Genomic DNA, 13,065 nt, shown 5'->3' on the forward strand with positions numbered 1-13,065 from the left:
CGTGTGTGTGTGTGTGTGTGTGTGTGTGTGTGTGTGTGTGTGTGTGTAGCTTCTGCAGTTGTAGGTTTTCATATATGTTCTTAAAAAGTGTTACAGTTTGAGCATAAAAAAAAAAAACACTACAGACTGATGTGTCTGAACACTTGTTCTCCAGCAGGTAATGTTGTTTTGAAAGTTGTGAAACCTTCCTAGCATGGAGGCTAGCTGGAAAAGGTCAGTCTCCTGAGGTTGGTCATTCAAAGTTATTATCCTTTCGGTCTGATCTCCTAGTGTGGGCCATATGAGGATACATCAGCCAAGTGTTCACCTCTTTATCACAGAGCCATGTTAGCAGCCATACACTCTCCAGCTTGATAGAATTAAACACTGACATTCTGAATGAAATTATACCCCTCCCATAAGTTACTCATTCCGGAAATTTTGTCCCAGTGACAGTAAAATGAGCTGATATTCCTGCTTCCCAGAAAATAAATAGTAAACAGAAGCCTTTTTTACTTTCCATCTTCTCAAAATTAGAAAAACAACAACAACAAAGTAATTTATAATAACTTACACCATAAAGGTTATATAGCTATGTTATTCCAAGCTCCTTCTTGCATCTATATCTCTTATATAGATTTAGTACCTTGGGGTATAATGATACATAAGCAGTCATTAGATTCCCTGAGGATGCTATTTTTTTTTCAGATAACTAATTCACACATTTAGTATTTGACATGAGTAAATAGCACAATGCTAATGGTAATTTGTATTTTTAGTCAAATTAAACACGTTCATACTAGAAATGCATTTCACTTTGTATCCTACCTGTCTAAATGAAATCATCAATCCATTTTTGTATTCCCAATGTGAACCTCAGCTCATCAGTGGGAAGAACATTGGAAAGCAGGTTAAGCCTTTGAAACTGTTGCTGCTGCTGCTTATTGGGTAGCTCCTCCTGGGTGCCTAGTGTGTCAGCTGACTTTGGCTGATCTCTCATCTTCTCAACAACTGGTCTTTTGTAGTTGATGAAGCGCACAGAGAAGAGGAATAATTTTCCCAAGCCAGCAGCTTACTAGTGGCTGGACTAGAGTTGGCTGGCTTTCCTTGATTTTTGCTACTTAGGATAGGAATTCCCACAAAGATTTAGATTTGTGATTTATTCTAAAGCTCTTATTGCTGGATTGTTTTTCTGCATTTAAAAAAAACCCTGCAGTTACATGATGTGTATGTGTGTGTCTATTTAAGAAATTTTTGAGATATCATTTCAGCTATCAGATGAACAGTGGCTACAGAATTTAACAAAGTCTAGTTAGTGAAGGAACACATGTTATTCACTGTTGTATTGGTATTAGTCATGGTTCTCTAGAAGAATAGACTTTATAGGATGAATATATATAACTTTCTACATTCTTTTGGATTTACCCTATGCATCAGTAATTCCATTTCCTTGAATATACTGTGCCAAGATATAGATGTCAATGGTACTAACTGCAAGATTTTCAAACAGAAAAACATTTCCAGAAAATAGTATTTCTGTTAATAAGACCTTTCTATAAAAAAAAAAAATACCATAATGGTATACTGGAATATGATGTGGTCCCTGAAAGATATGGTGAAATGGGCATTCAAAATGCATAATGCATAGGAAGAGTATGTTGTATGTTATATGTATATGTATGTATAAGAGTATGTATAATGGCATGTTGTAGAAAATTATGGGCAACATAGTTCAAATTGTGGAAAATCTACATACACAAATTTGCATCCATAATCCTGAAAATTTTTATGCTATAAAACTAACCAGAAGCTAATAGTGGTAGAGTTCAGGAGGGTTTGGTGATTTGAGCAAGAAACGTTCCCTATGGGCTCAGATTCCCAGTTGGTGGCACCATTTAGGGCAGTGCATCAGGATGGGGCATTGTTAGAGAGAGAATGACTGTGGAGGCACGGTTTAAGAGTATATAGCCTCACCTTACTCCCAATTCACTCGCTCTGCTTTGTGCTTGTGGCTGTGAATGTGAGCTCTCAGCTTCCTATTCCAGGTATTATGCTTGCCAGCTCTCATGTCTCCCTGCCATACCAGACTCTATTCCCTCCTTCTATAAATTGCCTTCACCATGGTGTTATACAGCATCACTGGAAAAGTAAATAACACGAAAGGAAATATTTGGCTTTGACTTTTCATAGTGTAGCCATGAGCAATATTTTGTTTACAATGCTAGAGAAGTTCACAGTAAGATAATATAAAAGATTATGCAAAATTTCAATTTAAAATATAGAGTTCAAGAATGCATAATTAAAATTTTATTGCTTTTGCAATTATAACTCAATGCAAATATTTTTTAAGTTACATATAAAAACCTAAAATCTACATGACCAAAGAATTAACTTTACTATCATACTGCCTTTAACTGAATCTGTTAGTTTTTTTTTTTTTTTTAAAAAAAGACACTACATATGGCATATCTCATACTGTACGATCACTCTGTTACTTCGTTTTGTTTCTGAAAAGAATTGAGAAGGCTGGAGAGATGTCTCAGAGGTTAAGAACTGCTCTTCTTGAGGACCTGAGTTCTGTTTCCAGCATTCACACTGGGTAACTCACAACTGCCTATAATTCCAGTTCTAAAAAAGCCAACTCTCTTATACCATCGAATGTTTGGCATCCTCATACAGGTGCCCCCCACCCCACATACACACACTGATAAAAAACAGTTTTAGAAGAGTCCAGGGACAAAATGAGAGGAGGAATATGGCAGTAACTCTTCTGGGAAGCCACCAGGCAATTGATGTAACTGATTTTGGCTCCAGAAGAAGTTGAAAACTAATTATGTCCACGTCAAATGTTCTTTATGATCCTGTGTAAATCTGTGTTCTCAGTGGGACCAGTGAAAGCAAAGACTGCCAACTCTTCTCACTTCCCTCCCTGTCCTTCCCTCTCCAATCTCCATTCTCACCCTCATCACTCCCACACACGCCCCTTCTTTCTCTCCCGTGTATGCAGAGGAAATAGTCAGGTTGTCTTCAGTTTTATTGATGAGGTTTCACTTTCATATCCTTATCACTCTATGTAAAATACTAATTTTATCAAAATGTCGGAACATTTGCAGAATAATCATGTTAAAGCAATCTTGGCAGTTTTATGAATGAAAATGAGCTCACCTACTCTTAGAAATAGAATACTGGCAGTTACTCTGCTGAGCCCAGGAATACCAATCATGAGTTCAGGACTCAAAGTTCATACAAAATTGCTGTGGTTCTTGTATTATTCAGGGTTCTCTCTTTTTTTTTATTTGTTTGTTTTCCAAGACGGGCTTTCTTTGTATAGCTTTGGAGCCTGTCCTAGAACTCACTTTGTAGACCAGGCTGGCCTTGAACTCACAGAGATCCACCTGCCTCTGCCTCCCAAGTGCTAGGATTAAAGGCACGTGCCTCCATTGCCTGGCTTCAGGGTTCTCTAGAGGAACAGAATTTTCAGTACACAAGGCTGGATGTTTCAGCTGATCTTCAGTACACACCAGAATCCTGAAGAAGTAGGCTGTAAGGCCAATGAAGGAATGTACTTTCCAGAAAGAGCAAAAGCAAGCAGGCAAAGAAAGCTAACTTCCTTCTTCCATGTTCTTTATATAGGCTGCCAGCAGAAGGTGTGGCCCAGATGAAAGGTGGGTCTTTACAACTTCAAAAGATCTAGATTAAAGGAATATCTTCCCACCTCAAAATATAAGGTTTAAAAATAGCTCTTCCCACTTCAAATAATTTAATTGAGAAAAAATCCCTCACAGTGGTACCCAGACACTTGAGTTTTAGTTAATTCAGATGTAGTCAAGTTGAAAACTAAAAGTGGTCACTACAACTCCACCTCTTGTCAACTTGACACACAATAATATCTTCTTATGTCTTGCTTGATGTTCAAATGAAAACAATAACCATGTCATAATTATGCCTACTATAACTATCCTACATATGAACACATTACATATTTAACCAGGTAATAATTATGCCTACTATGCTACAACTATCCCTTATACAACCACAAATGCATTACAAATTTTAGAACAGGGGACAATGTCCCTTTAGGGATATTCTTTTAGTATCTCAAACTTAAATATGATAACAACTGATACCCTCTTTATTGAAGTTACATTACATATAATGAAATTAAGGAAGGAAAACACAAATATCTGTATAAATGCATTTATAACAAAATATGACAGAAACACTCATGTCAATAATACTCCTAATTTCTGCAGCTAATCACATGGCCTTAGCTGGCATTTATAACTACTTTCCTCTACTACACATTCTGCATTTCCTCCACCTTCAGTGAGCATCTCAACAAGTCTTGTTTCTTTTCCTGGAGTAATGACCCATACCTTCATTCCTGGAGGGTCTGTGCCCTTTGCCATCCTGCCTATATTAGGTTGTTATAGTTTCCCATTGACTAGAATCAGAGGCATATACCAAAGACCAGCTGAGATATCCAGCCTCGTGGCCTGAACAACTACTGGATCCTTGCTTGGGTCTTCCGTTGGTAGATAGCCATTATTGGACTAACTGGATCTGTTCCTCAAAAGAACTCTAGAAGTGGTTCTAGAGCAACAGAAATATAAAAATGAATTATTCAAGTGTCTGGCATAGGCTTTTCAATTTACCAATACCTGTGGTAAATGAAACCTCTAGAATTACTAAAATTTCTCCCAGAAGTTCAGAAAGTACTGACAATACAAGGTGTAAACTATTTTGAAACTTAAGGAGACAGATGAATTTGACTATCTTGATTCACTAGTTGTGAAAGGCAAAGGATTTGGTGACTCTGTATATAAAACTTTGACTATTTGCAAAAAAAAAATAATGATGATGATGATTGGTAGCTCCTAGTATCTCTGGATAAATTGGGAAAAAAAGAATAAGCTCCTTGATCAAATTAACCAACCTCTAGCATCTCTGAATACGGTGGACAGAAATGAACTCAGTGATAAAATTGACTGGCTCCAGATGTACATAAGCAATCTAAACATTTTTAAGTGTGCTCTGGAAGAGCATTTTCTCTCCAGCAGCTACAGAGCTAAAGTTGTGGGAAATCAAACTGAATCACTCATTATCAGGTTGGCTGAGTTACAGTGAAAATTCAAGTTCTAGACTTAGAGGTCGTCGGCAGTTAAAGTAAGGGCATTAATTGGTAAAGAATGGGATCCTGAAACCTGGGACGGGGATGTGTGGGAGGACCCTATGGAAGCTGAGATCTTTGAGCCTTCAGATTCTCAAGAGTTTATCTCACCTGAAGACGTAGTCTTTTCACCATCAGCAGAAGATGTACTCCCACTCCCAACTCCGGAAATATTGCCCTTCCACCTTTGACTGGGGAAATTAATCTTTCATTGCCTGCTAAGCCACCAGTGACTACCTCTGAAGAAGATACCAGACAAGACAATGCTAATGTACTTCAGGCCTCTAGACCTATAAGGCTAAGTAGGCTCCTAGAGAAGACATAGAAAGTGTAGTTCATGAGGAGGTTCACTATACTACTAATGACCTTAATGAGTTTGCTAATTCATTCAAACAGAAGTCTGGAAACAATTGTGAGAATGGATTTTAAGGGTGTGGGATCATGGGGGATGGAACACGAAACTGGATCAGGCTGAGTTTATTGCTATGAACACATTGAGAGGAAATTTAAGTTTAATATGAAATCTCATAGAGGTTTTCTTTTGCAATATTAAAAGTTTGTTTGAATGGTTGGCTAAAGCATTTGTCAAAAGATGGCCTACTGGAAAGGAGTTAGAGATGGCTGGTGTTCTTGCCTTAGTGTTGATGAAGAGATTTAGGGCTTGGAGAAATTGCAGTGCTGGAGTGGGTACCCTGTGTAATATCCAATCCTCCACAATGTGAAGATCCAGAAAACATGCCATTCACTAATCCTACAAGATGCAAAATAGTGAGGGTCACCAGCACATCAAGTGTTTTATTGTAGTCGTTTTCCTTGTTTCAGACCTTAGGGTTGGAGATGCTGCTGCTCAGTTGGATGAATTAAATGCAATGGGTTTGCTGAGCCCCAAATTAGCAGGGATCAGGTGGTGGGTGAATTACCAAGGGCAAAGCAATCATAGTTATTGTAATGGGCAGCACTGATGAAGCAATGTCCATAATGGCCTAATCTGTGATGGGCAGCACAGGCAAAGAAATTGTTATGGTGGCAGAGACTTGTATGGATTTTTAGTATTGCTAATCAATCATGGTCTATCCAGGCATGAAATAGATAAGCCTACTGCATTTCATTTGATCTGTGTAAATAGAAAAACCCAACCAAATAAAAGAAGGACTACAATGGAAAACATGACAAAAGGGAATCTCAGCCTGTGGACCAATCTCCATGTTTGAGCCAGATTGTAGACCCAGACCCCTTGAATGAAGGGATGGCTAAGTGTCCCAGAGCAAAGACCTTGATAAAATACAGGGTTTTACTGTTAGTCTTTCTCCAGTCCTTCCCCAGAGGGATCTACATCCTTTTACAAGGGTAATTGTACATTGGGGGAAAGGAGACAACCAGAATTTCTGGGGTCTATTGGATACTGATTCTTAATTGATGCTGATTCCTGGAGACCCCCAAGAAACATTGTGACCCTCCAATTAAAGTAGGGGCTTATTGAGGTCAGGTGATTAATGGAGTTTTTGATGAAGCCCAACTCACCATAGGTCCAGTGATTTCTCAGATTCATTCCATGATTATTTCCCTAAACCTGGAATGTAAAATTGGGACAGACATGCTCAGAAGTTGGCAGAATTCTCACATGGATTCCTTGACCTGTGGAGTGGGGGCTATTAAAGTTAGAAAGTCTAACTGGAAGCCTTTAGAGGTGCCTCTGCCAAGGAAAATAGTGAATCAAAAACAGTATCACATCCCTGGAGGAACTGAAGACATTAGCGCCAACCCTCAGGGATTTGAAAGATGCAGCAATCATGGTTCCCACCACATCCCTTTGATTCTCCTATCTGGCCAGTGCAAAAGACAGATGGGTAGTAGAGAATGACAGTGGACTATGGAAAACTCAACCAAATTGTGTCGCCACCTGCAGCTGCTGTACCAGACACGGTGTCCTCAGCCTGAGCAGATTGACACATTTCCTGATACATGGCATGCAGCTGTTGATCTAGCAAATGCCTTTTTCTGGGTACCTGTCCATAGGACCACGAGAAGCATTTAGCTTTCAGTTGCCAAGGCCATCAGTCAAACTTTACAGTTTCACTTCAAGGATATATTAACTCTCAAGCACTGTGTCATAACTTAGTTAAAAGGGATCCTGATTATCTACTATTTCTCCCACAAAATATGACATTGGTTCACCATATTGATGAAATTATGCTTATCAGATCAGGTGTGCAGGAGGTAGCAACCGTTTTGGACTTGTGGGTAACAGAAATAAGCCTCAGAGAGTGGTAAATAAATCCACCTAAAGCTCAAGGTCCTTCTACCTCAGTAAAATTCTTAGGAGTCCTGTGTTGTGAGTCATACAGATATTCCTTCTAAGGTGAAGAATAAATTATTGCACCTGGCACCTCCCATCACCAAGAGAGAAGCACAGTGTTTAATGGGCCTATTTGGATCCTGTAGACAGCACATTCCTCACTTGGGTGTGTTACTCTAAGTCATATACCTAGGGACTAGGAAAGCTGCTAGCTTTGAGTGTGGCCTGCAATAGGGGACAGCTTTTCAACAGTGCAGGCTGCTGTGCAAGCTATTCTACCACTTGGACACTATGATTCAACTGACCATACAGAATGTTTGGTGGCAGTGGCAGACATGGGTGATGTTTCCAGCCTTGGGAAGGCCACTATAGATGAATCAAGAAGAGATCTTTTGGGGTTTTGGAGCAAGCAAGTAAACAGCACCCTTCCATGGCCTCTGCATCAATTCTTGCCTCTAGGTCCCAATCCTGCTGGATTTCCTTTCCTGAATTCCTTCAGTGATGGACTATGATGTGGAAGTGTGAGCCAATAAGCCCTTTCCTCCCCCACTTGCTTTTGGTCATGGTACTCCATTATAGCAATACCATAACTAGAACAGGTATCAGGTTCAAAGAGAACCAGTATTCACAGGATAAAGAAATTTAGAATTAATTTTCTAAAATTACCTTTTCAGATAGAGTTTAGTACTATCTGATAATTCACTAATATAAAAACACACTTTTAAGTGCACATAGTGAGGCTTTGGGATGACAAGTGAGTGAAGTCCTTCCTGTGTAAGTGTGAACATATGAGTTCTGAGCCCTAGAACTCATGGAGAAGCTGGGTGTGGTGACATGTATCTGTAACCCAAGCAATGGGAGTCAGACAAAGGTAGATCTTGGGGGCTCGATAGCTAGACAATATATCCCCAAAGTGAGCTCCTGTTTCAGTGAGATACACTGTCTCAGGAAACAAAATAGAGAAGCAACGGAAAGCAGCAGTATTGATTTCTGGCCTACACACACACCTGCAAGTAAGTGTGCAGGTGAAGGATAATTAGAGGTATAAAGGTAGACAAGGAATATAAAAGCAAGCTCCCTGACATGGTGGCTTCATGTTCCCAGAACTCATTACCAAAATGTGAGAAGGAACAGCAGGAAGGTCCAGGGGCCAGTATATAAACAGGACAGGTAGGGGAAGGGGAAGACCCATATGCCCTATTAAATATCCAAGCCAGAGCAGAACGTCCTATCCAGAAGGAATAAGGCTATTACTTTCACTGTTCTTGAAACTTGGACTTCTTTCTGTCTTTCTCTGACATTCAATTCTTTGTTCTTCCCTGGTAACAAGCTTGGCAATCCCTAGATGATCACTAACACCTGTTACACATGCACACACTTGTACAAATATGCATGTACCACACACACACACACACACACACACACACAAACACATGCACAAAATGCACATATTATTCCTTTCAACTAATACATAGAATCACTACAGAATAACCTTGATAAGAAACAAATATTAATGAAGAAAAAAACATTGTTTTTCCACTACTATGAATCCACCAGGCAAAAATGTAGGCATGAAACTATTTCTAATATGCACCTAGAGAAACAGAAGATGACAGAGAGTGTTTCCAAAGTCTGATGTTTCTATGATGTGTATCTAAACAAATGTTCATCTGACAAAGGAGAAGTAATTAACCCATAGTATCTGATCAACAGAATCAGAAACCAATCCAGTCTGCTTTCAATCAATTGCAGTTACACTCAGCACACATCAAAATCTTTTCAGGCTTCATGGCACTATGTTGTATAATATCAAGCTCATGTTTTTCCTTCATTAAAAGTATCTAGTAGTCAAGTAGACAAGACACAGCCTGGGAATCAGATTTTTTTCAAATGCCTCATCACTCTTTATTGTATTTCTATTTGTTCACTTCCTTACAAGTAGATTAGATGCTAAAGGACACTGTTAGTTTGTCAGCTACTGATACAGAAATTTTCAGAAATTTATTACTTCATTGTAGCCGGAGAGTTTTCCTGCCTGGCCCACAGTCAGGACAAATCTCTGTCACCCGCCAGTCCCACAGCCGCTCAGACGCAACCAAGTAAACACAGAGACTTATATTGCTTACAAACTGTATGGCCATGGCAGGCTTCTTGCTAACTGTTCTTATATGCCATTTCAGTCTTACAAATGTTGCAGTTTAAAGCAATAGATTCACAATAAGACAGATTCAGATGTAATAGTTTACAATGTGTGTAAAATATATGTAGACTTGAAAGAGACAAAAAAGGGGATATATACAGTTATATAAACAAATTCGTAGTTTTAAAAAATAAAGTCTTTAAAGAGACAGTAAAATTAATATAAAAAATAAGCCAAGTAAAGATGGATATTTACACAGAGAATCTGGATTATGTTGTCTTTGGGATTTTTAACTGCAGAAAAACATTTGATTGTAAAAGATGCTGAGTTAAACCAATATGTATATTTTAAAGGTACCTTGACTTCAGAATTTGGATGTAAGGATATGTTGCTTTGGAAGGGAGGCTCTGCTTTTGTTTCCACAGAAAGCAAGAGGCTATGGATTTGTTCCAGATTAAGATACATCAGGTTTGACCAGCCAAGATCCCCTGAAAGGTCTCTGATGACACCAAGGCCCAGATGATCCAACATCCAGAACCATTTCAAGACAACTGGTTCAGAAGATACACCCTCACGGACAACTCCACACTCCTAAAATTTTCTTTGTGTCCCCATAAGACACAGTGCCCCCCCCCCAAGCAGGAAGTAATAAGAGAAGCTACGCCCAAATTCCTAAATATACCAAGCTGGCTTTGGAGATGTGTAAAAGTTAAAACCTTCCTTTTAAAAAAAAGAGAGAAAAGAAAAGGGGAACTACTATGGGATGGTCTGTATGTCAAATGTGTTGCTCTGATTGGTCAATCAATAAAACACAGATTGGCCAGTAGCTAGGCAGGAAGTATAGGTGGGACTAACAGAGAGGAGAACTGAGAGAACAGGAAGGCAGAGGGACACACTGCCAGCCACCACCATGACAAGCAGCATATGAAGATGCCAGTAAGCCACAAGCCATGTGGCAAGGTATAGATTTATAGAAATGGATTAATTTAAGATGTAAGAACTAGATAGCTAGAAGCCTGAGCCATTAGGCCAAACAGTTTAAATAATATAAGCATCTGTGTGTTTATTTTATAAGTGGGCTGTCGAACTGCCGGAGCTTGGTGGGACCCAGAGAGAAAACTCTCCAGCTATACTTCATTGCCAAATGCAAATCATTATTTTGCAAGAATTTCTGTTATGGCCTTTCCCTCTTCATTTTGTATTCTATTTTCTAATGACTATGATTTTTCAATTCTGCATCATAAGATTAACACAGTATTTGCATGTATTTAGAACCTAGCAGTTATCCTAAGTAGACACACACACACACACACACACACATACACACACACACACACACACACACACACACACACACCAGCCTCTCACATTCACACCCAAAATTCACTTCCAAGGTTATTCTTCTTTCTTTCCTTCCTTTCTTCTTTGTGTCTTTCATCTTTTCTTTCTCTCTCCCATCCTTCTTTTCTTCCTTTTTTGCCTTTATGGTTTCTGGAACTTAACTCAGAAATTTAAACACCCTAGCAAAGTAGTCTTCTACTGAGCTGTATAATCTGACCCTTGTGATTTGTTTGTAGAAAATCATCCCATTTTGTGTGCCGATTACAGCTCAGTAAATATCTAACTCCTTTCTAAAAAACACATCTTTTTTTGTTGAGGACGTCTTACCTACATAAAATGTTTTGATCAAGCACAACCTTCATTCTCTTCCCTCCAATTCCCCTCCATAAACCCATTATTATCACTTTTAATTCCCACCTTCTTGTGGGAAAAAAATCTGAATCCATTCAATACTGCCTGAATGTACATGGCTGTAGGATCATGTATTGGATCATGGGTAGCCTCTCCAGGGTCACATTCCCTCCCTGTCAGGGAGAATGTATTGTATGAAACCTGACATTTAAAGGTAGTCTGCACATAGACAAACTAATACTGAGTCACTAGGAAGCCAATTACTTTATTATTTTTAATGCTCTGTTGATTTATTTCTGTGAATGTCTGTTTTTTCACCTCTGAAATTTAACTGTATATATTTGTACCATATTCTATGGGCATTGTTATTTATGGCTCTATCAGTGAAGATGAGCAGAAACTCCCTATCATTTGCTATGTGATACTTGATAAAACAATATACTTGATGGAAATAGAAATGCAATTTGCTTTTGCAAACCTCATCATAAACAAAATTGTGTTTTGTGTAAAATATTACCAGTGAGACTAATTTTCAACTTGGCATATTTTTTATCAGGTGCATAACCATGAAAGACCTTTCAAGGTAGATAAGTTTCAACATTCCATCCAGCAATACCAATGTGAGAGTGTTTCCATGATCAACAAAACATACCCATTTCCTTGCAGATCTTTACTGAATTATGTTTAAAGTCAACTGTTTTTAATGTATCATATCACTCACTCTTTTCAAGACCTTAAAAAGTAAATCTTAACCGGAATTATGGAAGCCTATGCTGAACCTGGTTACCTCTCTCCGTGGAATTTGGATTTTGTTTTTCAAATTGCTCAGTTACAAAATCTCTTCAATTTTTGTGGCCTCCATTCTTTCTAACTCCTGAACATTAGTTATTATGACACTCATCTCTGTAAGGTAGCCCACATATTGCATCCATTTCAGAATGTTGTCAGATCATTTCTTTTCAATGACCAACTTTTGAAGACACAGCTTTGACAAAATCTTAACAGGGTTGGGGTGTGAAAGATGCAGTTTAAGGGAAAGCAAGCATTGACCCTAGATCTTAAGGTTAAAAGTACCTATGACCATCTCCAAGTTCAAAACCTTGTACTGAGTCCTCATATTTTGTACTCAACAATTATTCAGTCGACTCATCCTAAGTCCCAGAGGTTGGTTGTCACATACTAGAGACAGTTATAATACAAGTCACCTAATAACTGTCCTCATTGTGTATATATTACAGTACTATAATAAGTATAGAAATATAGACACAACATGTTGTGGGTGAGTGAAGAAAAACAGGGCAGGCTTAAAGATGTTGGAGTGTCTTCACTGCAAAGTCCTGACTTCTCAGTTTGGGTCACAAAGATTGCATCATTTGATCATTTTCTACTCTATGCTCTTCTAACAAGCATGCTCAGTTTTTCCTCCATCTGAAGTTTTTCTCTCTCATACTAACTTGTACTCACCCTTTCAAAAACTTTCACTTATTCCTTTCAGGACATTCTGACCTCTGAGCTTATGTGCATGCCAGAGCACTGTAAACACACTATAGCATTGAAAACACACTATGTTGTCATTCTCAACATTCATTTATTTCATTTCAAACATACAACAGACTCACTGAAGGAAAGAAATATGCTGCTTCACAAGGACTTAGTGACATTGAATACCAAGCCCGAAAGAAGTAAAACTCAATACATGCTTTATGATGCAGGTTAATATACAAGTAGGTGCTTAGATTTTAAAAAAAAAGCCATTTTAGGTACACAAATTAAACCTGACAATCAGAA

This window comes from Peromyscus maniculatus, chromosome 3, assembly GCF_049852395.1.
Source record: "Peromyscus maniculatus bairdii isolate BWxNUB_F1_BW_parent chromosome 3, HU_Pman_BW_mat_3.1, whole genome shotgun sequence".
NCBI lineage: Eukaryota > Metazoa > Chordata > Mammalia > Rodentia > Cricetidae > Peromyscus > Peromyscus maniculatus.